The sequence below is a fragment of the Canis lupus genome, chromosome 2, assembly GCF_003254725.2.
Source record: "Canis lupus dingo isolate Sandy chromosome 2, ASM325472v2, whole genome shotgun sequence".
NCBI lineage: Eukaryota > Metazoa > Chordata > Mammalia > Carnivora > Canidae > Canis > Canis lupus.
Window position 1 is genome coordinate 23,719,406 of NC_064244.1, and position 13,844 is coordinate 23,733,249.

At 45.5% G+C, this 13,844-nt stretch overlaps 1 protein-coding gene across 13 annotated transcripts in view; it reads right to left on the reverse strand.

Annotated features, from left to right (window-relative positions):
- The window catches only part of CELF2 (CUGBP Elav-like family member 2), an 815,728-nt gene that overhangs the window by 164,635 nt on the left and 637,249 nt on the right, over nucleotides 1-13,844 (reverse strand). The window contains exon 2 of one of the 13 annotated variants that reach the window (XM_049100946.1): nucleotides 7,710-8,181. The exons of the other annotated variants lie outside the window; for them this stretch is intronic. The gene's annotated coding sequence lies outside the window, so the exon portion shown is untranslated. The remainder of the gene's footprint in view (nucleotides 1-7,709; nucleotides 8,182-13,844) is intronic. 13 annotated transcript variants of the gene reach the window in all.

Below are 13,844 nucleotides of genomic sequence, written 5' to 3' on the forward strand. Positions count from 1 at the left end.
AATCTCTCCTTTGCACTTGTGATGCCCTCGACACGAGTGACCATTACAAATCTTCCTTTCAATCCAAAATTTTTCATAGTGGAGACTCAAACACAGTTCATATCCTAAATAATCATGCCTATCTTTCAGCGAGGGCTTACATGCCAGATACCGGGTGTGGTGCTTTTACGCTCATTATTTCTAATCCTTGTAACAACCCTATGAGAAAGTATTATTTTCCAGATGCAAACATCTAAGAATTAAGCTCCTCTCTTAAGATCACTGGCTTACACATTGTAGAAGTAGAATTCAAACCCTAGGCCCAATGGTCTCCAAAGCACAAAATATTCCTAATCCGTCACGTGGTCGAACAAAACACTGTGTCAGGCCTCCCTTGGGCTGAGAGTGAGCAAGTGCATCTAAGAAAAGATAGGTGAAGAGCAAATCCTACTGGGTCCCTAGAATCACACTGCCGAAGAAAAGGAGCACTAAAACACACACACGTGTGCATGCTCACACACGCACGCACCCTTCTACTATCTACAGAAAGGAGAGGGCCAAGGGCTGAACTTGAAACTCCATTAAGACTATGTTAAAACGCACATTTTTCTCCCTAATCACACAACAGCATCTCCATCTCCACAGATCCCCTTCCTCCCTCTCCCCACAGGGTGACATCAATGAGCACCTCTCATCCACATCTACGCATCATTTCCCATCTACTTGCCATTCTGCAAACAACTGTTCCAAAGATTATCATCAAATGCTAAGGGCATGACAATCCCTTACGTAAATCCAACAATGTCTGGTTGACACAAACTCCCACAGCAGCACATCTCAATCAAAAGCTGCTGTGCAGGACAGGGGGCTCTAACCCCACCGACCGACCCCACAGGGCTGAATCCCACGCCTAGATCCTAACAGTACCGCGGCAGACTGGTTAACTTCGCTCTAATGCAGGCAAGCCCCTCCTCCTTTGGCCTCCCAGCTTTCTTCCTGGCTGATGCCTGTTTTTAGCAGAGACTTACTGACTTCTTTTGTCCTCATGAGGCTGTACGCGCTGACACTTCTAAGGAAGCCAGAAATTATGTGTCCAACAGTTAAACCTTCGGGGGTACTTGCCAGAGGCCACAGAGAGCCAATGTGCTCTTCACAGAGGGGTAATTATGGGAACAGATAACCCGAATCTCAGTAAGATCATCTATTTACTAGAATCTGACCTCAGGCTTAGAAAATTAGACTAGCTCACTTCTCTGTATTCCCTAGCCACCTTTAGCACCCAGTGCAGTGCAGGAATTAGATTCAAATTCAGATATTTATTGAGAGCCTACACTTTGCCAGAAAATGTTGCCAGCTACTTGACATACAATAATGCAAGAGCCCCACAAAGTTGACACTATCAGTCCCCGTGTTGGAAACGACGCCACTGCGAGTCTTGGAGGTGAAGTGACGTTTCCAACATCACACCCCTAAGAAGAGGCGTCTGCGGAGTCTGGACCCATTAAGATGTAAAGGCCAATTGTCAGGGCTTAGAATCCCCTACACTGGGTTTCTCGAGGGTGAGGTTTCCTGGAGACTCAGTGGCCACTTGCAGGCACCCGACAAAAGCACATACGTCTCTGCTGGCACCTCACCTACAAACTACAAGATGCTGAGCGCCAATTCTGCTTTTGCTCTTGGCGGGGAGCCAAATGTAAGGCTCCTCTAGGACAGATGCCATATGGAATCGGACCACAAGTTAGAGAGCACCAAGCCAGCGGGCAATGGTGGTATCAGCCTCAGAGCCAAGACGAAAATATAATGATGTTTGGGGAAAAAAAATGAGTGCACTTACTTTTTGCTTTTAGCACAGGCACTGACCTACTTCCCTACTCTATTTTTGTGTAAAGAAAACTAGATCAACAGAGGATATGCAAAATCTTCTGCACTTCCTCTAAGCAGTCAAATATTATAAAAATTGCAATAATTGATTCAACATATTATTGTTATTAATTCCACAACAATAAGCTTTTCTAAGGCCCAGTGAATTGCAGGTTTCTCTTTTGGGGAGTGATGAGGAAAGAACTGAGAGTTCTCTTCTGTCATACTGTTGCTTGGAAAATAACTTTCTGCATTCCATGTCCATTCATCTAGAGGAAAAGAAGAATAACAAACTACAAAATGGGTATAAGAAATATGTGGCCATAAGTAACTGTACTAATGTTTAAAAAAAAAAAGACATAAAATGCCCCTTCAGAAGATATCCCAAAACAACACAAAAGGATGGCTTGTCTTAGAAAAATTTTGTATAAAGATAGCTAATCTCCCTGATGGTTTATCAACAATCGTACTGTTCCTATCCCTTTCATTCCACCTTATCTTTGTTTTCTAGAATATCCTGTATCCATGTTGCCCAACCCTGGCCAGTAATAGAAATGTTCTGTAACTGCATAACCCAACACGGTAGCCAATAGTTACAAGTGGCTACTAAACACTTGAAACAGGCTTAGTGCAACTGAAAAACAATTTTTAATTTTAACTTGAATTAAAATCCTCTAGCTGCAAATATACTTTTTAAAAAACAAAACTAGTGGGAGTTGAGATTCACTAGAATATTATTTCATCAGGGGTTTTTGGGAAAACAAGAATAACGACACCAATGCTGGAGGCACTTGACAGCAAGTCTGTGAGATAATGGGCTGGATGGCCTGGGTTCTCATCTTGGCTCAGCGATAAATTAGCCGTGGGGTCTCAGGTAAACCAGGAAACCACTCTGTACCTCGATTTCCTTGCAGAACAAAAATACAACAGTTCTCATCTGACTCTTCCGTAAGCCTGCGACTCTGCTTTGGGTCCAGATGATGATGTATGGAGAAGATAATTTAGGTAATATGACCAGCTGCCTGCAGCCTGGGGGTGATTCCCTGTGCCTGATGCAGTCCCCTGGGGCTCACAGGTGACTAAGGCAGAGGCTAGGGAGCTGACAAGGTGTCACCTACACCGAGCAGTGCAGCCTGCAGGCTCAGACCGAGCTGCTGGATGGCTGATGACTCGGTGCTGCTACCAGAGCATCATCTCTCTCAATTTGTGCCAATTCTTCCTAATATCCCAAATGCAGTCCCATCATTTCAGAGGACAGGACACTCTTTCAAAGGGCCTGGGAATCTTTTTTTTTTTTTTTAAATATCACTCGTACTTAAGTAATAGCACATGGAGAAACAGGCTTTGTTTGGTGATCGCAGGAAATTGTCCAAGACTGAGCCGCATCGGGCAAAGGCAGAGGGAAGCTGGCGATGAGCCTGGTACCTTCCGGCGGTCATGGGCAACACCGGGAAGGCCAGGAAGCTCAGTAGTGTTACAATCTCCTACATTGTCCAGGTTGCTGTTGCTTATTATTTTAAAACAGAATTCGCTCCTCCACCGACTGGCAATGGGGCACCCAGGGTCCAGCACCAGCTACTTCCTGCCCTGCTCCACGGACAACCCGGCAGAGACGCAGACAGAAGTCACAAGCCTCTACTTCTAAACCTTCCATGGTCTCTCACTTGGGAGAAAAGAATCACTTGTCATCTAACCTCAAGCTCTGGGAATTGCACATCATTTGGAAAATGTACTGTTTCGGGGTCATCACGAGGGAAATGTCCGTCTTCTGTGGCCACTTTCCAGAGAGCACCTTTGCCACTGGACTGACATGGCTACGTCTTAATTGCAGTGGGATGATTCCGAGCTGCTGAATGGTCTTGGGAAATGTGAAAAAAACTCTCTGGAGGTCTGCTGTCTCGCCAACAAGACGACAAAACCACTGGCATTTCCTCTATTTACCTGGAAGGTACTGTTACCGCTGGTCACCAAAGCTTTGGGAGCCCAGGCCACACCGGTTCCCAAATCCCCGAGGTAAGACATCTGGAGGTCAGCTGGTGAACTCACAGAAGATTAACTGGAACAAATCATACCCTAAGTCACCGAAGGAGACAAAGCCTTTCTCCAAATGGCCCAATTGCAAATAAATTTGTGCTCCCCTGAAGCCAAGTTCAAGCTTCCTATAAGTAAACAAACATGGAATAGGTTCATCTCTGTGCTTTGACAAAGTGGGGGAAAAAACCAGATAATTTATTAGGAATGCACGGGACGTATCGATTTCATTCACAGATGACTAGGAAAGAGCACACTTGTGATGGGCATCCTGCTGGATTGCCGGAGTTGGTGTTGGATTGTATTTGGAGGGAGGTCTAAAAGCTCCACGTTTGTTTACCAGGGCGAAATGTAACCCTGACTCGTAGGAAGTGACTCCCGCAGAAAAGGCCACACAACACACACATGTGGACTCACCAAGGGAAAGGGAAACCTTATTACTGTATCTCTACTTGACTGCTAGTAAAAAGCAGATAGCTGGAAAACCCCCACAAAGAAGCAAATGTGGAGGCATCCAGGGGGTACCTGGAGTCTGAACATGTAATAACCCTCGCTGGGAAGGCAGTGAGGCGTCGGCTGCGGATGGCCCCTGCCCAGGGAACTCATTTCGCTCAGTGATTTATCAGAAATAGTTCAGTGGACTTCAGAGCAGAGCAGAGCAGAAGGCATTTGCATAGGGAGAGGGTTTTTCAGATGAACTTTTAGAAATGGCAACAGGGAAATAATAGTCACAGGTAAGATTTATATCGGGCTTCACATTTGCAAAGTCCTCCAGGAGCTCACATTGATTAATCCTCGCCCCCCAAAGGCTGAGGTCAGTACCACTGCCCCCACTTTGTGGATGGGAAGATGGATCGGGGCGAGGGGGGGGTTTGGGCACACGGCCCTTCCAGGTCCCCTCTCTGTCCCATCTACCTGCCCACAGCCCGGTGCTGCAGAATTCACCTGTCTGCTTGGGCAAGTAACTGTAAATGGTCCTCCTGGACGACGGGGGAGATGCTGCTTTGGTCCCATCAAGGAAGCGAAATGTGAATCAGTATGAAACGGAGATAAGAGTGGGGGGCTCTCCCCATACTGAAGGCGGATCTTCACCTAAAAGGTCTCCTGTATTCACCTGCTGGCAGCAAATGGTGCAAATAAGAGACACCCACCTTGAGGGGAGCAAACAGCACTGACACTCTGTCCCGTGCCCCGTCCCTAGGTCCCAGCCACCTGTGCTGCTGGAGGCGCGTGACTCCTGCTTCCACCTCTGGCTACACTGTTTGGCCAGGAGTTATTTATGCAAGACGAAGCCATCGGGGCGGCTGACAACAGTCTCCACTCCCCAAAGACACACTGCTGGTGAAAGCGGATGCCTCTCCTTTGCTGGTTTCTGTTAAACCCCCTTGAAGCTTATTCTTGTGCAGAACCTCTCATTCTTCCTTGCCTTCCGATTACCCAGTTATGGGAGACTTGCTTTATGTCAGGCACGGTGCTAGATTTGAAGGAAGGGTTGCAAAATAGGTCACTGATGCCCCGAAGCCACTCGCAGCCAAGGAAAAGAGGGTGCACAACGTGAAACCAAAACACAAAGCCCAGAATAGAGTGATGCACAAGGGGCCGCAGGAAGCCTGCAGCAAGGGGCTGACTTGGCCACGGGGACCCACACGCGACATCCCACACATGCTTCATCCGGAGGGTCAAAGCTTTACGTGGGATATGAGAAAATCAGAGGCAAAGGAGGAGGAGGAGCTGTACCATTGCAGTGGGTTTCAAAGAAAAAAGCTCACCGTGGGGGGCTAAGACTTGATAGAGAGCAGCCCCAGCGCCCCTTCCGCCCACAAGCTTGCTTGCACTTGACACAGGGGACCGTCCCCGCTGGAGCTGACCCAAGAGGGGCTGGCCGTCAGTGCACTGCCCCCTGCCTCGGGCTGGGAGGCACAGGCCTGTCTGCCCATCTACACTTGCAATGCCCTAAAGTAGGGGCTTACTGGTATCCACAGAAGCCCTTTTCTTAAAAAAAGATTTTTTAAAAATTTATTTATTCATGATAGACACAGAGAGAAAGAGAGGCCAAGACACAGGCAGAGGGAGAAGCAGGCCCCACGCAGGGAGCCTGACGCAGGACTTGATCCCAGGTCTCCAGGATCACACCCTGGGCCGAAGGCAGTGCTAAACCACTGAGCCACCAGGGCAGCCCCCCTTTTTATTTTATTTTTATTTTATTTTAATTTTTATTTTTATTTATTTATTTTTTTACTCTAAGAATTTTGTTTTATTAGAGTCATGAGCTGGACTGATGGGAAGGGGTAGGTGTATGGGCAACCACTGCCCGGATTAGCATCAGATGCCCATTCTGTACTCGGGCCTGCAGCAAGCCTGCTCTCATCGTTCACTACCCCATGTGGGGCAATCCCTTCCCTCCTGGTTCCATCGACCCTCCAAATCTGCTCTCCGTCACCTGCAGCCAACAGAAGGCTCTGCCCCCACCTCGAGCTCCACACACCGAACAGTAATCCCTTCCTGTCTTCCTTTCCTCTGGTTTGGTCTCACGTGTGGCTTCCCTGTTTTTCTTATGGGCTCCAACTGCCTCCTCCCCTGACCCAAATCTGAGACCAGGAGCAGCGGCTTATGCAAAGACACACATCATGCAGATTTCCTGCCAGCGCAGCCCTCTCCCCTTCTCTGACAGCTGAACCCACGGAGGCAGTAATTCACTGAGCCCCCCAGTCAGGTGCATGGTGAGATCGTGAAATTCTCAATGACAGGGATGTCTTGCTCAATCATTAATTCCATAGGTATTTATAAAATGACCCCCACAATCCAGGCATTCTTCAAGGTGCTGGAGAGACAGTAAAGAATAAAATGAGGTAAAACAACCTTTATGGAGCTTATTTCTATGGTGGGGCAGTGGAGGGGGGGGGAGCATAATATGGCCAAATGGCCAAAGAAGTGAGCTTCCCAGAGATTAGACAGAGGTCAGTCATCTCAATGGAGAAAATGAAGCCCAGGATGGAGACGGGGAGCGTTGGGTGGGTGGAGGGGTGCGATTCTAAATAAGATGGGGAGAGAAGGCCTCATACGGAAGGTGAGCACGGTGCCTGGGGAGTCTCACTGTGTCCCTAACACATATTTTCTGAATAAAGAGATTTAATATAGCAAGAAGGCTCTAAAGTTGTAAAATTTAAGTCACATGTTATGCAATTATAAAGAAGCATGATTATAAAGAACCGTGTTATCCCATCTGGCACTGTTCTATTGAATCTGAGGGTCGATACACCTATTACCAATGAGTTACTGAGTCATGCCTATTTTTCTCGAAATGCCCGCTGGGTCCACTTGCCCCAGCACTGCCACTGTCCTCATTCTGGCTATTCTGGTGATAAAACCATGGCAAAAACCATTCAGTAGGAGAGTAGGGGCTCTCCTACTGCGGACGAGAGGACAAAGACTTCACTGACCTTTGCGCTTGCCCTGAATTCAGAACTCTATCTACCCTTCCGTTAAATATTGATTATGTGTCCATTCATTATTCAGTTTACCATTTATCAATGGCAAAATTGAATCTCAGGCTGGTCTCTCCTCAACCTGCAGTTGGCCTTCCCTTCCTCGGTCATAAATGGTGTGTAATCAAGGAGTACTAGTGAAAATGAATGCCAGTCTAAGGGATGCAGCCAGCAGTAGAAGGCTAGATATAAATGTGCTGGCGATTAGCGATGCCACTGTTTCCTTCCAGTGATCTGGAAAATCTGAAGCTGACAGTAGTATCTAGAGGAACTAATTGCGTCATATTAGTGACAGTTTCAGATCACAAAGCAGCATCCACTTTTGGGGGGAGGAATGTGTTTCTCCGGACTCACACTTTGTTAGGTTCAGATGTATTTCTTTTTTGGGGGGTAATGCCTTCAAACTCCCACGTCTTGTGAAATGCCAGCAAGAGGATTCAGGAAGAAAAAAGATCTCAGAGCAGTCAAAACGTTTGTCGAAAAGTTCCTGCCCTGATATTTATGTTCTTCAAATTCTTTGGGGGAGCTTCTCAATCCATTCCTCAAAAGATTTCTTGGGCTTTACGCTGGTTCTTCACAGGCCTTGATCATCTGCCTTTCAAACCCACAGGAGACTGCAAGTAGCAAATGAGAGGGATTGCGATAGGTGGCCCATGGAGTGACAGCCGCCAGACGCATCTGAAGGGGCACAGCAGTGGAAAGCCCACTCAGAGCCGGGGATGACTTCTGTTCTCCGGAGTTCCCAAGGACAGCTGCACAGCGGAATAATTAATGTGTAAAATGGCAATCTTGTCTCATCGAAAGGGTCACATTATGCTCAGTAACGCTGTGTAAGAAGGCAGGGAAATATATAATTCATTGTTAAGAAGGATTCCTTCAAAATGAGACAATAAAGAACCAGTGCCTTAAAGGATAGGCTTTCAACTCTAGTGCAAACTTAGCTAATAAGGCTGACTCATCCCCCAAGGGGCTCCAGGTACCTGAGACTTTACTCTCTCATCCTAACACACTGTGTGCATCAAAATTCACGATCTGGGTACCATCTCATTTGCGGTCATGAAATGCAGCAACTGCAACCGATTCTGCTAAGACGCTTCAGCTTTCGGGGGGGGGGCAGGGTTTAATTTCTCTACGTTGTCTGTTCTATTTTTACCAGCTTGTTATCACGGCTCTTGTTGCATTTGGCTGGGACAAGTGAGGGAGGTGGGTGGGAATCTGGGGAGAGAGAAGCTGCTCCCTTTGGGGATTTTGTTTTTCTAAAGTAAATTATGTTTGTTCACTGATCAAGAAGTAAACTTTTAATTCTTTCTCTTCAGGACATCACAATTGGGGTCTGAAAATTGGAAATAAAGGGCCCATACTAGATGCCTGTGAAACCATTCAAGGAACTAATCATGAATTTTCTAGAAGGTTTCTGTCCCAGCATAAGAAAAGGCAACAAGAGGCTCTATCTATAGAGATTGCAGTGAGTTCCTAGATAGCAATCCAAGACGTTCGCCCCGCTGATAGTCTGCTTAAAGAAATTTGCAAAAGTAATGGAAAAACACTGCCAAGTCTGTATCATTACTCAAGGACGACTTCCAGAATTCCATGCACGTCAGCTCCTTGGGTATGTTTCCCTATGATATGAACACGCCAGTTGGTCATGCTACAAAATTACGTATCAAAAGGCAAAGTCCAGATGACATTCTACTTTGCTAGTTTTCGAATCCCGACATCAGATCTTAAGATGAAATCAATACCAAACACCACATTTTGACTCAGGAATCTATAAGTCCCCCTCCCCCAGCATGTCACAGATTCCATGGAGCATCTTCAATCACCAATTAAAACAGGCTTTGACGTTTAATTTGCTTATTTCTTTAAAAACACACCAACGGATCTAACCCCCTAAACAAATAAGAATAAAAATAGGATTTTGTGCTAAATTATAATAGCTGTTATTCTAAGAGGCTGAATATCATTATATCAAAATTCCCCATAGTTGACTTTTTTTTAAAGCCATTTCTTCATTTTTTGACACTACATCTGGCACAATGAATACAGATGATCATTTGTTTATGTATCTGTCTAACTGCCTTTCCCAAACACAGCCAGATGGAGTCTTTCAGAATCAAATTAATTTCAGATTAATTCACTCTGGACCCACTCCAGTTTCATGACTCTTCGCTTTGAGGCATCAACCAAATTGATGTGAAGTCATGATCTTAAAAGAGCACAGGTTCCTCGATATCAAGGCAGGAGAAGACAGTTCAAGTCAGGGGGCGCCCCCCGTGCCTGGAAAGGAATCCATCCTAAGGCCGGACCAACACTTCACCATGTCAGAGTCATCCCTGAAGAATTTCCTTATGGATCCACATAGGATCATGGTTAATTTCACATCCAATATTCACAATGCCTTGGGATGATTCCAATAAGAATGAGTGACCTAATTACTAACATCAGGACCCACGACATTAATGGTAAACTTGCCACGTACGCAGAGTCAGGTATGACACACGTGAAGCGACAGAGTTAATTCTAAACACCCAAAGTGCACATTCCCCCTCTCCAGCTGTAGCCACTGAAGGAACCAGACACAAATGTAACCAGGCTTTGCATGCTGTCAATCTCGGTGGATGCCTTTATTACCGTACTTGTTTCAATTGCAATTTGGGTTTCCATGGAGACACAACAGTCAGCTCTAGAAAATTATAAGATAAATGTCAGGTGGTGATAACGGTGTTAATGAAGCTTCGGTGACAAGCAGCTCTGTGCTTCAAATAATAAGCTTATTTCTATTAGCATATGCATAACCTGTCAAAAAACCTGGAAGAGAGCATTAAAAATGAAATATCTATCTATCTATATTTAAGAGGAGAGGGGATAGACCCCTCTGGAGTGGCTTAAATTTGGTGGGTCAACCTGAACAAGAAAAAAAAAAAAAAAGTAATTGCAGGTTTCGAGAGAAAATTAGGCACCAGTGATGGCTCCCAATGATGCTTTCGCTGACATGAAGAAACACCTTCCTTGGCCCAGCAATGGGTGGAATTCTTTTCTTAAATGGTGGTTAATCTCTTTTGTTTCTGGAAGCTAGGAGCTCAAACACACTACGTCTGATCATGGCAGATTGCAAGCTCCAGAGAAATAAATGCCAAAGCCAGCCTCATGGTAACAGGGTTGACGTAGCTGATCTCCTGCCCTTCTTCTGTAGGTTGTTGGCTAACTATAATTGGATTGCTAGAACCCAGGATCTGAAACCACCTTTGAATAGCCTATAGCCCAACGTGTGCCACTGAGATTTTCCTAGGAAGGACCTGTCAGGACCAAAAAATCTGCCAAGTGTGGATTTCTTTAAGTTTGATGCATTCAGAACACATGGGCTCATGCTGTGGACCTGTGGATGGCAGCGCGGTGCAAGGCCAGATTTCAGAAAAAGTAACTGCAGGAAAAATAAGTTTCCTTTTGTTTGGAAAAGATGATTCAGACACGGAACACATTTTTTTATGTTCTCTTCATTAACATCCTTAAAGACCCGAAAGTATGAAACGGGTGATAATCCTGCCAGCCAAAGACAAAAGAAAGACCTGCCCATGATAACCTCTTCACAAGTACGTGCTCTCTGACCTTGCCATAGCGCCTGCTTTTTTTTCTTTGATTCCACTGTATTTTTCCTTCATTTATTTAACAACCCTATCGAGTGCCAGGCAATGTGTTTCAAAACACAATGATGAGTAAGACATAGTCACTGCCCTTATGCTTCTCACTGCTTAGTGTCTTGTGCAACCAAATATCCAAGAGTTGTTTTTTTTTTTTTTTTTAAGATTTTATTTATTTGAAGGAGAGACAGAGCATGAGCAGGGGGGCAAGGGGACGGGCAGAGAGAGAGAGATGTGAACTCCTTGTTGAGCAGGGAGCTCAACCCAGGGCTCGATCCCAGGACCTTGGTATCATGACCTGAGTCGAAGGCAGACACTTAACCAGCTGAGCCGCCCAGGTGCCCTGAACATCCAAGGTTTTGAACCAAGCATCACATTTTTTTTTTTCCTGTCCAATGTTTGGTTTCTTTTGAAGTGACTACATGACTGTTTTCCTGAGGCAAAGCAGCTCTTTTTGCTACAACTCTACACTGGGAGGCAGCTGGCTGCTCAAGCCCTCCCCTCCCCACCCTATCTCTGTCTGGATTGCTCTAACAAAAATACCATCAGCTGGGTGGCTTGTAGACAACAAGCATCTATTTTTCGCAGTTCTGTTCTGGAGGCTTTAAGTCCAGGATCCATACGCCGGCAGATTTGGTGTCTGATGAGAGCTTCCTGGGTCATGGGCGGCCGTCTTCTCACCATGTCCTCATGTGACAAAAGGGGTGAAGGAACTCTCTTTTATAAGGGCACCACCATAGGACGGTTCCACCTCCCAAAGGCCCTCCTGATACAATCACCCCGGGCATTAGACCTCAACACATGAATTTGGGGGAAACAAGGACATCCAGTCCAAAGCATGCTCACTGGTACTCTTGACTCCTTACCTCCCACTCCACCTTCCAGGAAGAAGATGGATGGGGTCAAACCCAAGTTTCATGTGCTAGGGCAAAAACTTGTGATGAAAATTTTGAAGAAGTTACAAGTTCTTGTTTCCCCATGGAGCATTTTTCTTTTGAGAACACTCCCTTGCAACTCGGTATGGCTGGTAGACCAGGTACCAGGGCCGCCCCCCAGCCCAAGGAGTGGGTGCCTCTCCCAGCTTTGCAAGATCCAGCACGACAGAGGAGATCCAGGGGGAAGTGGAAACAGACTGAGTGGCTCAAGCCTAATGCTCTGGTTTTGAGAAGAAAGGCTACATTATTTTTCCTAACAGCCCGTCCCTACAATCGCCCCTCCTTGACTGAGATCACCATGAGGATATGAAGACCCAAGGATCTCAAGCTAGGGTTTGGTCCACAAGAAACAGCCTTGGGCTTCCTTTTAGCATCACACAGGCTCACTTAACACATGAAGATCTTGTGGCTCCCCTGTGGCCAAGCTGGCTCTCCAGAGACAGGGGTCCCATCCACGCCATGGCTTCTAGCCGCACACAGTGTCCCCTGTGCACAAATTTGGTACATGTGCCGGTATAGTAAAATTGACAGAAGACTCCAGAGTTCAAAATCCTCTCCAACTCACTCCAGAGTAAGGAATTAATATATTCTTCCCTCAAAGCCAAATAAAACAACATAGAACAAACCAAAGACTATCAAGAACAACAAAAGCCTCTAATATCATCACACACTCCCATGCTCCTGGGTTTCTCTGCCCATTATCCCACCCATGGAAAGGGGATGGGAGAAAAAAATAGCTCAGGAGGGCATATAAATCCCAAGACCCTAGCAATGGGATTCTTCAATAGGGCCAAAGTGGCCACCTGAATCCGGGGACTTCTAGAAAGGGAAAGTCATGAGGTTTACATTTAATAACTCAACTTGAACTATGGCGCTTGCTGAAAACTTTTCAGTTTGTAAGTCAAGCATGATGGTACTATGCTACTCAAAACTGGATGAAGCGGCATCAGTGGTCATGGAAGCAAATAGATCATAAACAGCGTACCTTTGACCAATCACGTATATAGTCTCAACCTTTCAAGAGCCTTTTTTTTTTTTTTTTTCCTATTTATCACTACTCATTTTATTTTGCTCCTGTTAGGACTTTTTCACCATTTCACGTCAATCCTAAAAGGCTTTGGAGAGTCAAATCTTGAGACCGAAAAGTCACCTGCCATGATTATTGTTGGTAAAGTTACTGGAATAATTACTGTTATCTTTAATAACACCACCACAAAGCATATTACAATAGTTCTTCAATTTTAAAATGACAGCTCTGAACTGGGGCAACCAAAATTACGATCATAATTTTCCAGAACTGACAATATTTGCTAAATAGACTCCTCGAAGAGAAGGAGGTTATACGCGTGGGAAATAAATAGGAGATTACAATTTAAGTGTGGCAAGAGCTTTAACAGTGAGTTCAAAAGTGAAAGCAGAGAACAAATCGCTGCCTGGGTTTTTGGGGGTTTTGTTTTGTTTTTTTCCTTCTCGCTGTTGCTCAATGGTGAGAGGTTTGATGATATGGTGACAGGTGCCCACTGTGACCAGCATCATCCCACCCTCGCTTCAAAAGGGTATTACAATCAGCTTTCCAATTCTGTGTGCTTGTTGTTATAGACAATGTTATGAGGACAATCTGATCAAACACATTGGAGATATTCCCATAATCATCCACGTCAGTAGAAACTATCAGGAAAGAAGCCTTTCTAAGATACTATGGAAGAGATCATAAGCTCCTCCGGGACTTGGGGTGACAGGGGTCATGGTTCTATGAGAACAAGACACACGAGGGAAACAGCATCGCAGTCGGTAATGCTTAAATGCTTAAAACGTCCACAATGTTAAGCTATGGACAGTGTGATACCTATGATCTTGCCTTTTGCTGCAGGTCCACTTTGCAAATAGTCATGATCTGTTTTTCTAGAAGATGGACG